The sequence below is a fragment of the Catharus ustulatus genome, chromosome 4 (assembly GCF_009819885.2).
Source record: "Catharus ustulatus isolate bCatUst1 chromosome 4, bCatUst1.pri.v2, whole genome shotgun sequence".
Lineage (NCBI taxonomy): Eukaryota > Metazoa > Chordata > Aves > Passeriformes > Turdidae > Catharus > Catharus ustulatus.
The window spans coordinates 50,661,768-50,668,756 of record NC_046224.1 but is presented as its reverse complement, the minus strand read 5'-3'; the positions used below and the strand labels follow the sequence as shown (position 1 = coordinate 50,668,756).

Here is a 6,989-nt window from a genome sequence, read left to right as displayed (position 1 = left end):
AAAGAGGGACAGCTCATATTTGAAATTTTTTGCCTGTTTATTCCTAGACATGAAGGCCAGATTTCTGGTGTATAATGAAGTTAGAGTTTCTGGTGTACAATGAAGCACCTGAGTTAGAGCCAGCCTGAGCCAGTGGGTCCCCATGTCTTAGCCTGGCACTATACAGAGCCAGCAGTTCAAGGCTCAAAGAAGTTCAGATGTGTTTGTGGAGCGTAAATGCTGGGCAGTGCCATGCCAATGCAGCTACACATTTCCAGATCTGAACAGCTTCTGTGTGTTTCTGCACAATAGACTCTTGCAGTCCTCAACAGATTAACTCCAGGAAAGCCAGCCTGGTGTCAATACAGCCAGAAATCTTAGTTTTGTTACAACATGAGCCTTGCTGCTATTTCTTACCAATTTTTCTGACAGTGAGTGTTGTGAAAGAGAAGTGTAAATATATTGTAAAATGCATTTTTTAATATATTCAATATGTACTTTCCAATGCATTTTAATTTAGGATACAGTCTTTTAAATATATTGGGCAGTAGAGTTTAATATTACATTTATTTTTATTAGTACATTTACATTACCATCAGACAAGTTAGGCAGTGTTGTGCTTTCTATTATAAGATTCACTGAAGAATAATAGCCTAGTCTTTGGATCCTGCAATCTATAGTTGGTACAGGGTCTGAGGAGTCATATGGCAAAAAAAAAAAAACCAACAACAGTGAAAAGTGGCTTTTCAGTCCCAATAAATATTTGGGAATAACTTGCCTTAAGGATGGCTCTAACTTGCATTAGCCAGTGCTCTGTCTGTGTTCATTTGCCCATGCCCTATGTATGCTCAGTTGCCTTAAGGCCTGATTGTATTCCAGTGCATGCACTCAGGGCGCTCTAAATCTGCATGTTTCACAAGCTCCTTGACTGCATATTTCCAGCCTTCTTGGAGAATGCAGTGCCTTGTTGTGACACCTACTCCAGGAGCTCTCCAGAACCCACTGGTGTAACCCCAGTATGGTACAAAGCAGTAAAAGCGAGGGCCCAGCAGTAAGTCTTGTGGAGAAATTCAGGTCCAGATTATGATACCTAAAGACAGATGCACTATTTGTGATTGTCCACAGGCAAGCCATGTGTTTAAGCTGACATGACAAATCAATGGAGTCAGACACTTGTGAGAGGGAAACTCAACTCCTTTCAGAGCAGAGGACTAGGGAGCTGCTACAGATGAGCAGTTGGTGCTGAGACACACTAGCATCTCCCTCCTGACCCTTCACTGCTGCTCTGGGAGGATATGGACCTCTGGGAGGTGCTGCCTCATGTCTGCCATCCTGGTGTGAATGCCTCAGTTACAGCTCAGCACAAAATGGTTTGGTGGGGGCATCTCATTTGAGCCTCCCAGCATGGGCCAGCTGCAATGTTCTGCAGGCTCCTGCATTGCCTAGATCTCCACTGCCTGTAACAAGCTCTTCAAACCCACATGTCAACATCCACCTATAGACACCTACTATTAGGTTTATTAATAAATGTATACTATCTCCAGTGGCTTCTGCATAGAAAGGATTAGGTGCACAAATACTGAAGCAGCTATTTATGAAACTCTTGCAGTCCCCGATACAGGAAAGGTGCTTGGTCTTTCTGAACTAAACAAATGTGGCAACTATTTCCCCAGCAGGGGTTAGCTGCTGAGTTGTTTCATCTCCAGAAGACACTGGCAAATAAACACTTATTTTTGTTTCTCTTTTTTTACCCAGAAGATGTGGTGCAGCCAGGTCCTTAAAATAGAGCGGAGCTGGAAAGGATTTGGGGCAGCTGGAGAAACTGTCAGTGACAAGACGGCTGTACAAGCAAACGCCTCAAAGCTGGAATTCATATGAGCTAAAGGCTACAATAAATGAAAGAGATTCACAGAAAGTGTGAGCATTGTCAGCATGTTTCTTCCCCATCCCTTGAAGCCAGCCAATACTGAGGAAAGCAGCCAGAGCGGAAAAGGAAGCAGTCTGTATTTATAAGCCTAACAAGCAAGCATAAGACTTTGGGACTTATTTAAGAGAATGATGGGAAAAAAATAGTGCCAAACCCTGTTCCCAGCAACTTCACAGCATCACTTCTTTTAGAAACTGGAAGATTCATCCTTCTGCTTGGTGTGGAAATAAAGATATCAGTGAAACACAGAGCTTTGCAGGCATGTGGATATCACGTCCACCATCATCCTTTTCTCCCTCTCTTGGAAAGCAGCTATTTTATCCTGGTAATATATTCAGAGGTGATATTGCTTTTTCTCACATCAGTCTCCGAGCAGATAAGAGAGTTCATTTCCATGTGGTACAGAGAATTCCACAAAGGCCTAAAAATGATGAGTTGATATTTTTTTCCGTTTTAAGTACTTAAGTTCATCAAATGAACTACCAGTCTTCTGCAGATTTGGGTGAGGTTTTGCTGGAACAGAACTACAACAGAGGAATGGGTGTATGATGGAATTTTTGGATTCAGCCTAAATACAGAATAATAACTTTCATTTATAATTAGTAGTACTTCTTTAACTAAATACTGCCATTTCATGCCTTTAAACAAATAGGAATTTTCTAAAAAAACACATATAAATAAACTGATCATATAGGCAAACAACAATTCCATCTTGGATAAATTTAATAGCCGGTAACAACCATTCAGATTAGAATTTACAGAGAACAGGGATGCAATATCTACTAAGGAAGAGGTTAAGACGTTTCTTAAGTGGTCAGTAGTTCAAAAACATTTATCCAGAAATTCAGACTGTATAAACATATCTTTGATTTCTTGAAATTGAATCCTATATGAAAAGGCAAGCTGGTTTTATATTTTCACTTTCAGAAGGCAGGAGAAGTGGAAATGACAGGTAATTACATCTAATTAAACTTTATTAGGATGCAGATAGACAAGGGATTGAATGTTATATTTGTTTGGATTACTTAATTTTCAGTGAAGATACTCAAAAAAAGTTATTATTCATTTTGCCACTAAAAATTCTCTCTATACTCACAAAAACAAAAGAAACCACTCATTTTACAATTATTACAATTCATTAAAATGCTTCAGAAAATATTATGTTTTGTTTTAATATATTGATATTTCAGAGGAGCTTACAATCCACAGGATTTAAGATTTTTGCAATAAAATATGAAAAGTTAAGCAAAGGGTAGGTGTTGTCAGGACTTGGTCATTTGCATACTTTTGAAGGAAGGAAAGAATAATGCGTAAACGAGGCAAGTGTGTTAAAAAATATTCTCCGAAAGTCAAGTCATGTAGTACACAATGAATTTAAAGCACAGTTTCACTATCATTTTCAGGCATTGATAGTACAGTCTATATTAAGGGAGAAAACTCGTTTATTAAGATGGAAGACATTTTCCATTTGGTTACCATTCAATTCTGATCAGTTGAAGAGAACTTTGAAATTATCTCATGTCCTTATTGTACCAGCTATTGTCTTCTGAAAGGCTATATTTTATATTTGGCTTTTTTTTTTTTCTGGGTGGTTTTGTTGTTGGGGTTTTTTTGATTTGTTGTTTTGGTTTTTTGTTTTTTGGGCTTTGCCATTATATTCCTCCAATAAGAAAATGTAATTTTCTTATTGGTTTCTTACTGATAAGGAATTAATTAGTTCAGATGAAATAAAATTACTCAAAAGGAAAAAGTAAAAGAGTAACTCTCAGGATAGATCACTTTTACTACACATTTCTGTTATTGGTTGAGATTTTCCCACCTATTAATCTAATCATTTGTAGGCAATCTCATACAAAATTATTTACCAGTAAACCCCACACTGACCTAGTGGGTAACTGGTAAGAAACACACTGGGGCAACCCCTGGGCCCTGTCCACTTCACACAGCTATTCACACAGCAGCAGAGTGAGCATAATTGCTGTCATTCCAAAATGCAGCTCTTTTTAATGGATATTAGTAGCTGATAAAAATCACGATTTAAAACTACCTGCCAAAATAGATGTGTACTGATGCTGATGCTTTTCCTGATTATCATAGTGTGAGGAAATGCAATATTCAGTTTCCATCACTTGATTGATCCACTATAGAAAAATCTGACTGAGTCAGGATTCACCTTATCAACTAAATGATCAAAAAGCAAATTGAGCCAACAGCATGATCAGTTACTCTGCAATCTTAAGAGATTGCAGTTGAGAAGGGGTTTTTTTATTGCATCTGTAAGTAATACAGAAAGGATATCACTGGACTCTAGAGGAAAGGAGTTTTTCAAGATCTCTGGGTGAGGTTATTTCAGAGATAAGCACATTCAGATATCAAATGACCAGGAAGAACAAAGCGTAAAAAAAAGCACGAAATGTGTTCAAGGAGAAACAAAGTACAGTACTCCTATAATCACCATGTGTCCTAAAAGCTGTCAGGGACCCCTTTTTTCTTTCTCTAAGATGATAATCTCACAGAGGAAAAAGAAAAGCAGTGGTCACCTGCAAACAAATAATATCCTCACAAAGAGAAAATACCACACTGATAGAAGAAGTTAAAGAAACATCACTGCCATTTTGGAGTCTTTATTTTTCTGTACTTTTGTGTTCTGAGAAAACATGGATAGCCTGGAGCACAGGTAGTGGTATATGGAGATCTTTCACCTTGAGCTCTGCTTCCAACACCAGCCACTAGTCACAAGTGGCCAAGGAGTGCCAACCCCTGAAGGTGACCCCCTGACCTGTACAGGATGAGCTGATGCTCTCAGCCCAACACCCAGGTGAGAAACCCAAGTCCCACGTGTTTGATGCTGGTCACAAGCCGCAGCAGAACTTTTGGCTATGAAGCCAAGAAGTTGTTATGGTCTGACAAAGTATTTTCTGCCTGCTTTCCAGATTAGTTTTTAGACAAGGCAGCATATGGAAGCTTACTTGGTTGCAGCAGCCTCTGCCTGCTCTGTGAATCTCAGCCAACTGACTGAGATTACATGTCTATCACCAGCTCTAACATTCACATAACACCAAATGTGTATTGTCTATTTCACCTGCTGCAGAGCTGGAGCCTCCAGCTTCCGGGAGATCTAATATCACCAGCCTTTCCTTTCCATGCAGAGTAAACAGCCCTTTTTTTTCTGACATTGCTTTCAAATGCTGTGACTATATCCAGCTGCTGCATTTCATTAAGGCATTTCATTAAGTAATATATCATCTTTGATATATTACTAATATACCAATTCAATGAACTACTAAGACAAAATGACCTCGTGTTGGCTAGCAGAATCCAGGCACAGTGAGAAGCAGGAACTGGAAGTGCTCAGACTATTTGCAGTGGCTCCATCTGGAGATGTGATGAGTTACATATCTTGAAATAAAAGACTCTCCATTCAACATCAGCTATCAAGATAAAAGACTATACTGTTTAAAGCAAGAGCAAATATCAAAGAAGTGACAAAATTAGCATCTCTGAAAGAAAGTTGTAGTCTCAATCTTTCGTATTACCTTAAATGAAATAATTTGAGTTCTCTAGTCAGCAAGTCTATTTTATTAATACACGTGGTCATCCTGATTTTCCTCTCATTGCTTTTCAGAAATACCTTAACGAGTACAAGAGCCCTCCATACTTGTTACCAGGTATTATCATCTATTCTTCAGCACATGAGATCAAGGACAACTCTGGCAAAAGCTGCTGTACACAAAAGCAGCAAAATATAATTCCTGTGCCAAATATCTGCAATCAGGGATAGACAGGGATGTCACAAAATAAATAATCTTATGTCCATTCAATTTTACTAGTATTTCCAATATGCCCTTGGTATTGCACTTCTTCATTTCTGTATTTATTTCTGTCAAATAAATAAGCAAAAACTTAGTATTGCATTCCTTCACTGCTCCTTGTGTCCTGCCTTTTCATTCCAGATATTTTCTTGTCTCTGACTCAGAAAGAAATACTTCTTCAGGCCAAGTTTAGGGATAATGGTTGCATGCTATGTGCAATCTTTAGGAAAAGTGGTATGTCGTTATGTGCATTAAGGCCTTCTTGGACTGGGGCCTTATGAGTTAATGGTCAGGAGCACTGAGCACAGGAATACTGCTCAAGGTCTGTTGTGTAAGGGAAAGACTTACAGAGAGCAGGGGCTTGCCAGGGACTCTGATTCCTGATTGCACACTGAGAGGGATGAGTGTCCTCGTAGGCAAAGGCTTCTGACAGCGTGGACATTTTCCTGGCTTTGGAAAGAGAAAAGGCCATGTAATTAATAGAGAAAAATATAGCAATGCCTAATCAGTCAGCAGTACTGCAATGCTTCAGATTTTGCAGCTGACGAGGCAAGTTCCCTCCCCTGCATTCTCAGGCCCAAGTGCCCTCTGGTAGCACCCTGACCTGGCAGGAGCTACTGTTCAGACATGTTGCTAAACTACCACTGTCCTAATTTCTTATAAAAATAGAAGAAAAAAGGAAAATACACTACAATACAATATGTAAGGAAAAATCTTTCAGGGGAAAAGAGGGAAGATAGGGATGCAGCAGTTGACAGGTGCACCCCAGTGCCTGGCTGCTCCTTGCATTTTGCCTGCCTGCATAGAAATTGTCACTATCCCAGTCTGAGAGGATAAATACTCACTGGTCTCTGGCTTCTCTGAGCATGACCAAAAGCTTCTGTACTTCTCAAGTTCTGCGTGCTTTGGGAAGATATTTAGCGTAGCAGCTGAGCTTTAAAGCAATTGGAAAATCCTTTTTAAATCTCAGCACAGGATTTTTTTTTTCTTTTTGGCCTGCAGGCATTTCTAATAGTAGAACATCACTTTCCTGCCAAGACAAATTCTACCTCTTGCTTTTATTTTCCCATGCCACTTCCTGTGCCAATCAGCCTTTCAATTCTCCTGCAAATCCTGCTAGAAAAGCACTTCTTCTGCTTCTCTTTTCATCACTGATTTCTTCTTTAGTACAGTGTCCTACTGTACACAGATTATAGCCTTCCTCTTAAATTGTTAACCTTGGTTGCCTGTTGATGGTACATACTGCTAAAAAATGGGTGTTGCTAAAGAAT

The 6,989-nt window shown here is 39.3% G+C and overlaps 1 long non-coding RNA gene across 1 annotated transcript; it reads right to left on the bottom strand.

Moving 5' to 3' along the window:
• Positions 1–599: 599 nt before the first annotated feature.
• LOC116995936 lies at positions 600–6,649 on the bottom strand. The gene is made up of 3 exons (XR_004417825.1): positions 6,564–6,649; positions 6,067–6,168; positions 600–2,430 (listed from the first exon to the last, which is right to left on the bottom strand). It is a non-coding gene; the product is annotated as an uncharacterized LOC116995936 (long non-coding RNA).
• Between the last annotated feature and the right edge of the window lie 340 nt (positions 6,650–6,989).